We start from the raw sequence: 15805 nt of genomic DNA, 5'->3' as shown, positions 1-15805 counted from the left end.
TGGAAATAATAGCTCGCATTTAACATTCTGTCACCCAATGTTTTCTCATTGGCTTTCCAATTACCCCATGAAATTTTCTTTAATAAGCTGTTTCTGTTGTGTCCGACTCTTTGTGACCCATGGACTGCAGCTTCCCTGTCCTTCACTAGCTCCTGGAGTTTGCCCAAACTCATATCCATTGAGTCAATGATGCCATCCAACCATCTCATCCTCTGTCGCCCCGTTCTCCTCTTGCCCTCAATCTTTCCCAGCAACAGGGTCTTTTCCAATGAGTCGAGTCTTCCTATCAGGTGGCCAAAGTAGATGTTGTAAAGATCAAATACCATTTCAATGAACTTTGTATGGTTGTTTTTCAACAAAGATGACCTGACTGATCAGCAGCCGGATAAGGCTTGGCAATGATTTTGTTATACAGAGATTATTATTATAACGAGATTCACGGCAATTGAACCAGCAGCAGGATTCCCAGAATCCTGGGAGTGTTATTTATGAGTTGTGCTTCTTAAGTCTGTTTTGCCAACTGAATAAAGAAAAATGATCTGAATCTTAAACAACATTAAATTGGCTGGTGAGAGAAAGGAAATGAGAATATAGAATTTTTTTCCCCCTAAATGTTCTGTAGTGGTTTCAGTTAGATAACAAGTTCTCTTGTATGGAAAGCCACCACCCCTACTCAGATGCAGCATGCCTGTGCTGTGAGTCAGGTCAGTGGACTGGTAGAGTACCATGGGGTCAGAATCACAGTGCCATGCGGTGGCCCTGGGATACCATCCTGTCCCTGAGTACCAATCACCATCTTACTCACCAAGTTTAAGCTGGCCTCTTAATTCCTGGGTCTTAAGCCCTGTTTGCTCTGTTGTCAACAGATTGTGTTAGAATACAGGATGGGACTACCCTGGTGGTACAGTGGATATGAATCTGCCTACCAACGCAGGGGGCACGGGTTTGATCCCTGGTCTGGGAAGATTCCACATGCTGCGGGCACCTAAAGCCTGTGTGCCGTAACTTTACTGAGCCCTCAGACTGCAACTACTGAAGTCCATGAGCCTAGAGCCTGCATTCTGCAATAGAAGCCACCACAATGAGAAGCCTGTGTGAGGCAACAGAGTAGCTCCCACTCACTGCAACTAGAAAAAGCACGCTCGTAGCAACAAAGACCCAGTACAATCAAAAATACACAAATAAAAATAAAATTAATTAATTAACAACTACAGAAACTTAAAAAAAAAAAAAAGGGGGATACAGGCTGGATTTTTTTTCCTAGCTGCACTGGGTCTTTGTTGTGGCATGTGGGCTTCTCTTGTGTGGAGCATGGGCTTAATTGCCATGAGGCAACGTGGGATCTTGGTTCCCCAACCAGGGATCAAACTCCCATCCTCTGCATTGGAAGGCAGATTCTTAACCACTGGATCACCAGGGAAGTCCCAAGGATGGATCTTTAAATACATTTTAAAAAAAGAGGACCAGCTCCAGGATAGATTTTTACTCGTATACCCATAGATGATTTAATATATCTAGATTATATTGAGTACATTGTGGATGAATTTTTCACAGGTGAGATGCCAAGACCAATAAAAGAAAGATTAAAACGTGGATAAACTTCTATTTTGTTTGTCTTCCGTTCTCTTGAAGCTTCACTAGAACTCTCGTGACATTAATGGAATCTGCTTATAACAACCAACTCTCCTTCATAGCCAGCATCTTAACATAATATTTCAGCTGTCAATATCCCAGTCTGGAAGGTAATTTATTCCACTCTTTGAGTTAACATTTGGATGGACGTTTTAGAGGTGAAACTGGCCATGATTTAGTGCTGCTGACAAATGGTGCTGAGCCTGATGCCACAAATTCAAGTTTGTTCCTTAAGCACAAGTGGGCCTGGCTTTAAGTGAAAATGAAAATGTTCAAATAACTTTAACGTAGTGCAAGGGTTCTCAATCCTTCCATAAAGACAAAGAAAAGTCAGGACATTTTACAAATAGGGAACCCTTCAAAGAAAGGCAATAACTTGGTCTTGGGCATGTCAGAATCGCCTTTGGCTCTTTTTAAAAAAACATAGCCTTGCTGAATTTGCTCTTCTCTGCTCAACATTCCCCACCCCAGGTTCAGACTTAGGGGAGTCTGAGGCAGATCAAGGTGTTTCTGTTTTTTACAGTTCCCAATGATGATTCAAATGTGCAGACAATGTTGAAAGGGACCACTAACTGTTTGGATGGATTCAGAAGTTTTCAAAGAAGGGACTGGAATCAAGTGTAACTAGAGGGTTCCTTCAGTTATCCCAGAGAGAAATGATTGGCATTAGGAGAGATGAAATTTGGGGAAGGTCCTCCCTTCAGAGCTGGGGTTCATTCAGGAACTGGCCTCAAGCAATTCTGAACTCTGGAGAGAGATCACTGAGGAGCTGATGAAAGCTACAGTCACTCTCCTCAGAAAAATGGGCAGCCTCAGCCTTACAAAATGCAGCAGAGGATTTCAAGTTTTTGGTTTGGCTGTTTTAACTTTAAGGGAAGGGAAAGAGAAGAGGCCAGGTTCCTGGCCTCAAGAAGCTCACAGTTTAGTAGCCAGGAGAAACCAGCAAAAACAAATCAATACACGGATAGTGGTGTATTGTGGGGGAATAGTATATCATGGGGGAAGGAACAGTTCTGGAAGGTTGAATTGGAGGATTTAAACTATGTGCTTTGAGAGGCAGCAGCGAAGAGGCAGGTGTGGTAGGGAGCGCCTGGGGAGACCCCCTCCCCCCGCAAAAGAACGGAGGTCAGCCTATGGCAGGTTAATAAAGGGGGTTCTCTTGTGGGAGCACCGGAACGATGCCTTTGTAAGAGAAGTTAACCCGTGAGCGTGTGATAAAAATAGTTGATCACGCCGCTGCCAGAGGTCACCGATATGGTACCCTGATAGGCTGCGATCCCGGGTGGGGACAGCTATTCAAACACCGATGAAGACAGTTTTCAAAGAGACGAGACTCTGGGAGGAAGACAGCAAGCTGTCGCTGGGAGGGCGCCCTTGGAGTGCCGCTCATCGCCAGGGTCAGAAGTTGGCCCAGTGTTTGTTCTTCCCGATGAAAGAAAACCGCGGGAGAGCGCCGAGCGGCGGCGAACTGCATTCAGCCGATGGGCACGAAAATGAATTTTAGCTGCTCTGTGCAAAAGCCCTAGGTGTGTGGACCGAAGGGAGCCGGCCAGAAGGTTACAACAGGTCAGAAATAAATAACCGCGAGGCGGAGGATCCCAGATTCCGTCCTTCCTTTTGTTGGGTGAGCGGCGAGCGCCAGGCAATCGCGTCCACAAAGGCGAAAGAAGCGGTCCCACCGGCGCCGCTCGGCTCCAGCCCCGGGTAACTACGCGGGGCCCCTAGGGGTGGTGGGGGTCTGAGACCTCGGGGTGGGGAGAGCGGGGGGTGAGGTGAGTCTCTCCCGGTGGCCTGGCAGCCGGGACCCCAGAATAAGTCGGGGGCGGGCCGCGGTGCGGCGCGGCGGGCGGGCGGGCAGATCCCACCCCTTCCTGAAGGAAGCGCCCTCCTCGCCGCGACTGCTGCTGCCGCCGCCGCAGGTCACGGCCCCGCCAGGCGACCGCGGCCCCGCCGCACCGGGAGCAGGTAGGCGCGGCGCCCCCTCCTCCGCGCGGGGCCGCCGGGCAGCCCGGGGTCATCGTGCTCGGCTCCGCGCCCAGCCCCGAGGCGGAGACCCCGGGAGCGGCGGGCGCCGCAGAGGGGCTCGGGCGGCGGAGTCCTCCCGGCCGCGGGGCCCTGCTCGGCTAAGCCCCCTCCCCGGAGCGCCTTGGGCGCGAGGCCGCCCCCCGACACCCCGCGGGCGCACACCCCGAGCGAGGCGCGGTGGCCGCCGGAGCTCCCGGTCCCGCCGCCGCCGCCGCAGTGCCGTCCGCCGGGCCCCGGCGCCGCCCGCCGGCTGCGGCTCGGGTCCGGTTCCTTTGACAGGTGTCCCCGCCCGCCGCCCCATCGGGTGCCCAGGCCTTCGGTGGTGGTCGGGGGCACGCGGGTGGGAAGCGACCCCAAGTTCGGCCTCCCGGGTCTCCGCGCCGCGCGCCGTTCTTCACTTTCCCGTTCGCCGCGGCGGGCTGGCGCGGGGAGCCGGGCAGGGGCTCTAAGTTGCCTTGCCCTGTGCGCAGCCCTCCACTCGAAAACCAACAGCCTCGCCGCCCTTCCCCGGGTGCGCCCTGAGAAAGAAATGGGATTTTCGGTTTCTCCGGCGAGACGCCGGTGAGTGGGTGAAGACCGAGGCTGTCTGATCATTCGCTGCAATAAAAGAGTGATTAGCTGTGGATTATGGAGAGAGCCGTTGTGGAACGATTCTCTCCTCCTTAAACGAATCCAACGGAGAACCAGAGGGTTATTTTCCCATTCGAAATCCATATTCCCTTTCTCTACTCATCCCTCTCCTCCGTCCACCCCTACCTCCACAGCACTTAATTATATTCCCGACACTTCCCCGATTTTTTTTTTTTTTTTTGGTCAGGTTTTTTTTCCAACCAGACTGTCTTTCCCGGTCGAGCCAGGATTGTGACTGCAAATGTGAGAACACAACCCAGTTGAGTGAACCGGTTCCCACTTCCTGTGGGAGACCAGGAGAGGTCCTGTTAGGCAACCCAATATACTAATTTGTTCTTTTTTTTTTTAAGTTGTTGGATCAGTTACAATAACACAGCCTAAACGGTAATATTACTTTCTGCTTCTCCGTTTCTGTGCTTGAATCAAAGGCAGATTTTTTAATAATGCAGGGCTGTAACTCCATCCTGGGCTGCAGTTCATCAAAAGGATAGGCAAATGTGAATGTATAAACTCCATGGCAACAGTTAATAAGTTGACCTACTTAAAGTTTTCAAGGAAAAATTATTAGTTTTTTAATCATAAAAAAATATGATATTTGCAGGTCAAAGAATTTTACAATTTCAGTTCTCATGCATTAAATCCCAAACTTTCTCTTCTGTGTGTCCCAGAAACACCATGTTTCAAAGATTAACTATAGCTACCATCTCTTAATGAGCTAGAAATGTGAGTTTAATCTTCGAGGCATAAGCATAAGAATTTTAATGGTGGTTTTTATTTATACAGTATTTAATAAATATTTTGCAAGCTCCCCAGGTTGCAAGTTCATAAACTAGACATGGTAAATAAAATGATAAAGAAGTTTTGCTAACAATAATGACAGTTGGTAGATGTTATGACATTGAATAAACATATTAAAGTATTTGGGAAACGCATGTTTATTATAAACTGCCATTGTGCTGAAGGCAATTTGTTTGGATTATTTAATTGACTTTAAAGTGTCTTTATAGCAGTTGTTTAACTCATGTATTTCTCATCAAATGCCTTTCACCAGTTGCTTTGTGGGGGAAATAGGTTACTCTGTAGTCTTTTTTTTTTTTTTGCATGAACATAGTAATGCCTTATGTTTAGGCTTTGTTCTAGAACTACCACGGTCATGCTTATGATGACCTTGCAGGGTTTTCTTGTACTCATTTTACCTGCTTGTGATCATCAAGAGTGATGGCACTCGACTTGACACTCCTGTGTGTCTTTCTGCTTTGTTTTCCTGTGACCTAGGCCTACCTGTGCAGTACAGTAGCCAGATTAGCAGGGCAGCCTGGAGACATGAAGGACGAAAAGCTAGCTGGCCCCTGCAATCCTAGCCATTTGGTTTCAGCATAATCTGGCCGCTTGGGATCAGTTCAGTAACTGACTAAGCAAGACAGACACTGACAAGATAATGCATGACCTCTGTTTTCCCCTTCAGGAGAAGAATCTACAACATTCAGAGTCCACACTAGAGTGCTGATTAGGTGCTGTGAAGCTCAAATGATATATGAGCTAAATTCTCAACATGTGATGCAAAAACCAAATGTTACAGAATCTGAGTCTAAATTCATGAAAAGGCTAGAAACACACCCATGTGTGTAATAAATACTTTCTTTATCCTAAGGGCATCCCTACTTGTTTTAACTATAAACTTTTATTCTGAGAGCTAATGGTGCCATGTATCTTTATGGTTTTATTTTTTTCCTTCATAATTTGCTCTTAGCACTAGCTCATAAATTAGTAGAACTTTAACAAGTTATTATTATCACCAAATATCATTTCCTGGCATGTATGAATTTTGAAAGATAACTTGTGGAAATGGAAAATCTTAATGCAAAGAGATATTTGGCCAATTGGAATGATACTTTGAAATAATAATGAAATCTTTGGCAGTAGCCCTTCACAGTCAACCTCACAGTATTTTAAGTCATGCCAGCTCCATTAGGTAGCACTCGGAACTCTTTATGAAGGGAGAAATGAATAATTTTCTTTTTAACATCTGCGAATGGCCTTTCTCTAGATCAGTGCTGTCCAATAAAACTTCCCACAATGATGGAAATGTTCTATAGTCTGCCCAACATGGTAGCCAAGAGCCCCATGTCGCTGTTGAATCCTTGAAATGTGTCTAGTATAATTGAAGAACTGAATGTTAAAGTTTATTTCATTTAAATTAATTTAAAGCCACACGGGGCTTGTGGCTACCATACTGGCCCTGCAGCTTTAAATTCTGCCCCACTCCTATTTCCTGCAGAGATAGTACTTAATGGCAATTACCCTTAATTAGAAGAAAGTAGAGATCAACCTTAATAGAACCAGGACTTAAGATTTGACTCTAATCCTGTTGTTATGAAAAAATACTCAGAGTTACCCTGAAGAAGGTGTGTCATGCTGAAGTTCAACTCTATTCTAAAAGTAGTTTTTCTTTTTTAATTTCCATATGTCTGCTGACCACAAAAATAAGCAGCACTCAGATTTGTTTAGATGCTTGGCCCCGTGTGTCTGAGTTCTTAAACTTGTTTTATTATTTGCTTGTTTACCCATTATGGAATCATTCATTCTTAAAGTCAGTTTCTATACTTTTCAGTGTTTCAAGGTGAGGGTTAAATAATTTTATTTATTGCTTTATTTTTGGCTGCGCTGTGTCTTCAATGCTTTGCGCTGACTTTTCTCTAGTTGTGGCGAGTAGGGGGCTACTCTTGTGGTGTGTGGGCTTGTCTTGTTGGGGAGCATGAACTCTAGGCACGTGGGCTTCAGTAGCTGCTGTACTGATGCTCGGTATTTGTGGCCCACAGGCCTAATTGCTTTTAAGCACGTGGAGTCTTCGAACCCCCATCTTCTGCATTGTCAGATGAACTCCCATCCACTGCACTGTCAGGGAAGTCCAAGGGGAGGGGGATTTAGAGAGGCAGAAAGTCGCTGCCTCACCCAGCCTAGGTACCTGGAATACCTCTCCCCAGGCCAGAGCTCAGGGTCCTGGGTGCTCCCCTGCTCTGGAAGGGACTCTCCTTCAATCAGTTATTTTAAAATGTGACACAAATGTTCATGCATAGAGATGGCGAATCCATCTGCCATGCAGGAGACGCGGGTTTGATTCCTGGATTGGGAAGATCTCCTGGAGGAGAGCATGGCAACCCACTCCAGTATTCTTGCCTGGAAAATCCCATGGGCAGAGGAGCCTGGCAGGCTACAGTCCAGGGGGTCACAGAGTCAGAAGAGACTGTGTGACTAAGAATGCACAAAATATAAAGTAAATTAACCCCCAATTTGTCCCTGCCCTTAAGGTCTTAACACTATAGGATAAGATTTCCCAAATTAATGTCCATTCCACGAGAGGATAGAGATGCTCGAGTGAATTTAGGAACTGTTCCATATAATCCACCCCCTTTTTGGAGATTTTCAATGCACTACCTCATGTTAAGTTTCTAAGATGAGATGCATATAATTATTTAACTTTTTTATTGTTGAGGTTTTTCAAAAAATTTTTTCATACAGCACTTACCATAGTATTTTTCAAGCCACATGTTCTGAGTCAGAAAATTGATTTAACAGGTTTGTATCAGCATTTAAAAAATATATATATTTATTTATTTATTTGGTCAGGCCTTGGGCTTCCCTGGTGGCTCAGCTGGTAAAAAATCTGTCTGCAATTTGGCAGACCTGGGTTCGATCTCTGGTTTCAGAAGATCCCCTGGAGAAGGGAACGGCTATCCAAGACAGTATTCTGGCCTGGAGAATTCCATGGACTGTATAGTCCATGGGGTTGCAAAGAGTTGGACATGACTGAGTGACTTTCAATTCACTTCACTTCCCGTCAGGTCTTAGTTTCGGGATACAGGATCTTCCCTTGTGGCTCAAAGGCTCTAGAGGACACAGCCTCAGTAGTTGCTGTGCTCGGGCTTAGTTGCTCCGTGGTATGTGGGATTCTCTGACCAGGAGTCGAACTCACATCCCCTGTGTTGGAAGGCGGATTCTTAACCACTCAGCCACATGAGATGGGATATACATTAGAATAGGAATTATCCCTGTGCATCCCCCTTAGTGGGAGTTACTAGGGTTTGATGAAGTGTTTGGTTCCCTCACGTATGTAAGTGCAAGGCCATGAGACAATGGAGAGTGGTGGTCAAAAGCACTACAGAATCAAGGCCCCTGGGTTCCAATTTTGACTCTGTGCAGTAAGCACCATGTAAGCCTACTCATTGTTCATTCATTTATTTATTTTTTGCTGCACTGGGTCTTCGTTACTGCCAGTGGGCTTTCTCTAGTTGTGGCTACCAGGACCTACTCTTGGTTATGGTGCGTGGTGTTCTCATTGCAGTAGCTTCTCATGTTGCGGACCACGGGCTCTTAAGAGTGGTCTCAGTAGTTGTGATGCCCAGGCTTCATTGCTGCTTATCATATGGAATCTTCCACCATCACGGATCAAAGCCCTGTCCCTGCATTGCAAGATGGACTCTTAACCACTGGACCACCACGGAAGCCTTCAGTTCAGTTCAGTTCAGTCACTCAGTCGTGTCCGACTCTTTGCGACCCCATGAACCGCAGCACGCCAGGCCTCCCTGTCCATCACCAACTCCCGGAGTTCACCCAGACTCACATCCATCGAGTCAGTGATGCCATCCAGCCATCTCATCCTCTGTCGTCCCCTTCTCCTCCTGCCCCCAATCCCTCCCAGCATCAGAGTCTTTTCCAATGAGTCAACTCTTCGCATGAGGCGGCCAAAGTATCGGAGCTTCAGCTTTAGCATCATTCCTTCCAAAGAAATCCCAGGGCTGATCTCCTTCAGAATGGACTGGTTGGATCTCCTTGCAGTCCAAGGGACTCTCAAGAGTCTTCTCCAACACCACAGTTCAAAAGCATCAATTCTTCAGCGCTCAGCCTTCTTCACAGTCCAATTCTCACATCCATACATGACCACGGGTAAAACCATAGCCTTGACTAGACGGACCTTTGTTGGCAAAGTAATGTCTCTGCTTTTGAATATGCTATCTCGGTTGGTCATAACTTTCCTTCCAAGGAGTAAGCGTCTTTTAATTTCATGGCTGCAGTCACCATCTGCAGTGATTTTGGAGCCCAGAAAAGTAAAGTCTGACACTGTTTCCACTGTTTCCCCATCTATTTCCCATGAAGTGATGGGACCGGATGCCATGATCTTCATTTTCTGAATGTTGAGTTTTAAGCGAACTTTTCACTCTCCTCTTTCACTTTCATCAAGAGGCTTTTTAGTTCCTCTTCACTTTCTGCCATAAGGGTGGTGTCATTTGCATATCTGAGGTTATTGATATTTCTCCTGGCAATCTTGATTCCAGCTTGTGTTTCTTCGAGTCCAGCGTTTCTCATGATGTACTCTGCATATAAGTTAAATAAGCAGGGTGACAATATACAGCCTTGACGTACTCCTTTTCCTATTTGGAACCAGTCTGTTGTTCCATGTCCAGTTCTAACTGATGCTTCCTGACCTGCATACAAATTTCTCAAGAGGCAGATCAGGTGGTCTGGTATTCCCATCTCTTTCAGAATTTTCCACAGTTGATTGTGATGCACACAGTCAAAGGCTTTGGCATAGTCAATAAAGCAGAAATAGATGTTTTTCTGGAACTCTCTTGCTTTTTCCATGATCCAGCGGATGTTGGCAATTTGATCTCTGGTTCCTCTGCCTTTTCTAAAACCAGCTTGAACATCAGGAAGTTCACGGTTCACATATCGCTGAAGCCTGGCTCGGAGAATTTTGAGCATTACTTTACTAGCGTGTGAGATGAGTCGTGCTTTATTATTAGGTAAATGTCTATATGTATACTGGGTTGTGATGTAAAATACTGCCTCTGAAACTAGGGTGTTTCACTTTGGGAAACACCCATCTAAGACAGGACTCCATGCGAAACGCTGAACCTGGGTGTCTGGCAACAGAGTCCATAAAGTTCAACTGTTTCGGCTCGCATGTTGCAATGCAGTAGGGATACATAGATGCACGTCTTGCAGACCTGTGAGACTCCAGCATTGAACAGCATTGCACAAGCGCGGAAACGAGCTGACGGCAGTTGTTTTCTGTGTAAGACGAGGCCTGATGAGTGAGAGGGGAGTCATTGTGCATTTTGGCTGGAGGAGACCTCACTGCTGCCGGCCTGTGGCCTCTAAAGTTGAATGCTCTTTAAAGGACAGGCAGTCTGGGGCCCAAAGAAACCCAGATGTCCCAGAAGCTGAGAACTCAGTCTTCTGTCCCTCCTGATCACTTCCTCACTTCTACACACTGCTTTGTAGCAAATAGTCACAACAGGTCTAAATATGTCCGTCCCATACACGCCCCACTTTTTTTACTTGATTCTAAATTATTTCTTTTTCAAAATCACTTTCTGCCTGTAAGTGCTTCATGACCTAGTTTTCAATATAATAAAAGGAGAACAATGTTGCTTTAAGAATTTCATATAAAAGGAGATGTCCTAAAACTGAGGCTAGGAATCTCCTTGTACCCTTCCTTGGCTCCAGAACAATCTGAAAAGTAAAACTAATTTTGCTTTAGAAGCAGAGTTCAGTTTTTCTTAAAGGTCAAACTAAATATGAGCAATCACTTGTTCATAGACTTTGTCAGGTCGAATAGAAAAGGCAACAGCTTGTCATCATGGTTACTTTTCTTCTTTAAAAACTACAGAGGCTGTGTCTAACATCCTGAAAACCCATAAGATATGCAGATTTTGTTTAGGGCTTCAGAACTGTCCATCTCCGAGGACAGTGATACAGGCTCTATCTTTGGAATGCAAAGGAATGAGATGAAGTGTCTTTGACAAGACATTGAAAGTCATGTAATATTTTTAGGCTAATGTAGACAAAGCTTAAGAAGTAAGTGTGATTAACTATGGCAGTAGCGGAAATTAGCCTGTAGTTTAAATGGTGTTATTTAACTCTGAAGTAATTATAATGAATTATAATGGCTTTCAACTAAATGTAAACATAAATGTCTCCAAAAGTAGCATAGCCTTAGTATTCATCAAGCATTTCATGTATTAGCAAAGTAGATGTCTTCCTGATTTTTTTACACTTACGATGACTTAGCTGCCAAAGAGATATTTTAAATGGTAATAACTGGAAGTTTTGAAACATAAATTAAAACTGACTGGCATGCTGCGATTCATGGGGTCACAAAGAGTCGGACACGACTGAGCGACTGAATTGAACTGAACTGATACATAGCTAAAATGAGTATTGTATTTTTTTAAACTGGGCTGGTTAATAAAATAGTCTTCAAATGATTTTTCATTCTATCGATTCATGAGTGAAAGGTGTTAATTAAGAGGTGTTGATACCATGGTAAAGCAAACCAAATAGAAATATGATTTTTTTTTTTACTGAACTTGGAGTGTTTTGTTTGTGAATTATACTTAGAATTATGAAATGTAATTGTTCTGGAATTTCAATGGCAATCTATCTCCTGGAATTTGTAAATTCTACTTTTCACTAAAATTTAAAGTATATTTACATAGAAACAATAGTATCTAAATTATGCCAACTGTTATAACAGGAATATTAACTTATGGATGACAGTTTTTCTTCTTTGTGGTATTATGTTCCCACATAGCCTAGACTTTAAAATTATGTCATTTTGAAAAATTTGCTGGTCTTGTCAACGACAGCACAGTGTTTACAAGAATCATATTTATCTCCCTATAATTTTTGCAGCTAATAGAATTGTTCTTGAGAAAGCTGATTATCTTTTCTGTGACATTTTGATTGGTGTTTTTCCATTTTAATTTGAGCTTATGTGTGACATAAAAATTGATTCTATGAAAAGTGGACCACTTGTATGCCAAAATTTTGATTATATGAATAAGAAAAATATAACAACCTAGTCTACCATCTAAGAGAATTAGAAAAAGAAGAACCAACAAAATTTTGATTGTATATGTATGCATGTAAAAATAAAGACAAAATTTTCCAGTAAACTGATTTGGGGAAAAAAATACCACTATGATCAAATAGTGGCCCGTTGTGTGTGTGTGTGGTTTTTTTTTTTAAGATCAGGCCACGTGAGTGTTCACTCACTGAGCCATAAATTTTGGCAATTCAGAAATGGTATTCTTTATTAGTTATTGGGCGTTATTTGTGAAATCCGTAGAATGGTCCCTGGCCCAGAGTACCTTTTTTTTTTTCACTGTTACTTCCCCCTTATTCAAAACATAGGTTTTTTAACTGATGTCATCACATGGAAAATTAAAGAGGATTGTTCTGGATGATAACTGCTCCCCTCTTGAGCATCAAAGAGCTAGAAAAAGCCTTTTGAAGTCACATAATTTATTTCTTAGAGTCTTGGCATGACCGCAGTCATCACAGAGAGATGATGTGTAGATTTTGCATGTGTGCGTGCTCAGTTGCTCAGCGATTCTGATTCTCTGTGACCCTATGGACTGTAGCCCGCCAGGCTTCTCTGTCCTTGGGATTCTCCAGGCAAGAATACTGGAGAGGATTGCCAAGCCCTTCTCCAGAGGATCTTCCCGACACACGGATGGAACCCGCATCTTTTATGTCTCCTGCATTGGCAGGCGGCTTCTTCACCACTGAGCCACCAGGGAGGCCCTTGTGTAGACTCTATTCTACTTTTAATCTATGAATATTTTACGTTAGTTCTTGACATACTGTTTATCCAGGCTGACTTAAGAGGGCTCCAACATAGAAGCCAGGCTCGCTTCCTTTCCATATGACTCTTGGTTTGCTTGCTTGTTGCTTATTTACCATCTTTTTCCAATTAAATCATTGTGTGTAGAAATTACTATGCAAATTTTTTTGTATCCCACTGAGCTGTCTGAGAACAGGAGTTAGCAAATTGCACTATTTTGAAAATAGCCACACCCATTGGTTATGAATTACCTGTGACTACTTCTGCACTCCCTCTACAGAGTTAAGTAGCAACTGAAACAGAATCCATCTGGCCCATAAAGCTGAAAATCTCTACTCTTTGGCCCTTTCATTTGATACTCCAAGACTTGTTTATTTGATATTCTTCCTATGGGATTCTGGAAGAAAAGATGAAAAAAAAAGAGCTTATTACAAATTATATATAGTGAATTACTTTCTGTAGGGGCAAATTTCACAGCTGCATGACTAAATGAATGACATCTCTTCTCTCTTCCTGTTTCACTGTCAATGGCTGCGAAAGAAGGTGTTATCAGCATACACTTAGATGTCAAGTTGACCTGTGTAACCTTAAATTAGCTACTTAATCCTTTTAAAGTCATTGTTCCCTCGTGTACAAAGTGGGGATAAGTACGGTACCTGCTGTTGGGAGACAGTTCTTGCGTCACATGCATTTTAACAGGACTTACAAAGTGAGGCACTGACTCCCCTTTCAGTCTAGATTGGCTTTACAGGGATGTTTATGTAGTAAACAGTCTTGGATGATTGAGATACTGTTTTCCTCAGAAGTGCAGAGCAAGCTTGCTAATATTCAATATAATGGATTTGAGTTCTTGCAGCTCAGAGTTCCTCTCCAGTAAAGCTGCTCACTGCTTATGCAGGTGTTATGGCCCTCTCTGAATGCCCTAGGAACTGGAGCTGGGGAATTAGTGCAAGGAAATGCTGGTGCTTTGGCTACTGCTATTGCTATGGATGCTAAAGTCCTTTGTCTCCACCCTGGGAGTCTTGTGTCTTCTGCTAACCTCTGCAAGTAAAATCTCAGTTCTTTCATGGTTCTTGGACAACTGTTCTATGGAGTTATTATGAGAATTGAACAAAGCAATAAATATAGAACATTTAACACAGTGCCTGGCATATAGTAAGTGCCCAGTAAATGTTAGCTATTATTATCCAGCTGGCTATTAACTCTGCAGTGTGAAATTCAGTCCCAGTTTTGTGTGGACCACTTATGTTTTAAGGTAGTAGTTTTTCAAACTACTGGCCACCAGAGCTATGAGAACTGTTAAGTAGGTTTATTTTTTTTAATAAAACAGAAAATAGAAAATAATAGAATAATAAAGTATCCAAGTGAAAAATATGTAGTAAGGATAAATATTGATTTGTAAAACTTTTAATTTCTGTTATATATGTATGTATCTGTATACAAGATTATGATGTAAAATATGTATTTTTTACTGTCAGTTGCAGTCAAAAAAGTTGGAAAGCCATTGCTGCCCTAATACATAGGTGGAACTGTCCAGAAAAACTTTTGTTCAAGAGAGCATAGAACTCCTTTCTTTGTGCTTATTCTTGGAAAGGGGTGGACTTCCCTGGTGGTCTAGTGATTAATCCTCCATACTTCCACTGCAGCGGCCATGGGCTTCATCCCTAGTCCAGGAACTAAGTTCCTACAGGCCACATAGTGTGGCCGGAAAAAGAAAAGAAAAGAGGTAAAGGGCCACTGTCGCGCATCTGAAAAGGAATGGCCAGAGATCCAGTGTGTTCACACTGTGCATATTGTGTGGCTCATTTTGTGCCGTGATTAGCAGATGAACATAACCACATAGATCATTTTCTGAAGAAAGAAATATTTTCGTATCAGCATTTTCCAACAGAACTTTCTACAGTAATGGAAATGTTCTGTTTCTGAACGATCCAGTACAGCAGCCACTAGCTACTGAGCACTTGAATGTGCAGCCGAGGAGCTGGACTTTTAATTAGAGCAATTTCAAGTTTATATTAATTTAAATTTAAGTAGTCACCTGTGGTTCTTGGACAGCCTAGTTTTAGTTTGAACACCCAACGGTGGCCTTGTCCAGCACAGCTAACTGTATAAATTTGGCTTGTGTTAAGTCCTAAGGTGCAGCGCCCTCCCTTGGGTTAGTCAAAAGACCATTGACCCTTGCCCATGGCTGGTTTGGGCAGACATTGGGGTGAAGAAGTGCTTGGTGAACTGCTACCTTGGACAGCGCCACAAGCCAGGGGGAAATGGCAAAGAACCAGAGGGTAATGGTTCTCAACTCTGGCTGTGCAATAGAATCATCTGAAAATCTGTAAAAATGCAGGCTGCACCCCAGATCGTTAAAGCAGACATTTCTAAAAGGCTCACCGGGTCTTCTACCGTACTCTTTCACTTGGGAAGCATCACAGATGAGCAAGGCAACCCATAGTATCACAGGGATGCCCAGAATCAGATAGAGAGGGGAGCAGATGCATGAAAGACAGTGGAACTCCATCTCACCTTAAACAGAAAGGCTCCAGCTTACTTTTAGTGTTGGGAGTTGAGCTGTTTTCACACCTGGATGCCCTGGCAACAAGGGCCCTCTTGTTCAGTGGTGTCAAAGTATGAATTTGTGTGTGGCCGAGTTGAACTTCAAAGGAGGAAAAGTACAGGCTTTTACTGACCAACTCACATGTCCAGTACTTTCCATTTGTATATTTGGCCCTCGTGTATGGAGTTCCTACTGAGTGTATGAGATTTGTATCCTTGCTCAGTCTAGTGGGGGAGACCAACAGGTAAACAGTTATCATACAGGAGGGTAAGCACAGCAGTAGAAGAATTATAGGTAGCCTTGAGAGCACCCAAGAGGAGACATCAGGGAGGGCTTCCCTG

The 15805-nt window shown here is 43.8% G+C and overlaps 1 protein-coding gene across 3 annotated transcripts in view; it reads left to right on the top strand.

Moving 5' to 3' along the window:
- The first annotated feature begins 2943 nt into the window (after window positions 1-2943).
- Window positions 2944-15805, top strand: part of TMEM150C (transmembrane protein 150C) — a 111900-nt gene continuing 99038 nt past the window's right edge. For 2 of the 3 annotated variants that reach the window (XM_024993304.2, XM_024993303.2), the window contains exon 1: window positions 3524-3597. The gene's annotated coding sequence lies outside the window, so the exon portion shown is untranslated. 3 annotated transcript variants of the gene reach the window in all.

This window comes from Bos taurus, chromosome 6 (genome assembly GCF_002263795.3).
Source record: "Bos taurus isolate L1 Dominette 01449 registration number 42190680 breed Hereford chromosome 6, ARS-UCD2.0, whole genome shotgun sequence".
NCBI classification, from domain to species: domain Eukaryota; kingdom Metazoa; phylum Chordata; class Mammalia; order Artiodactyla; family Bovidae; genus Bos; species Bos taurus.
This window is presented reverse-complemented; position numbering and strand designations above follow the sequence as displayed.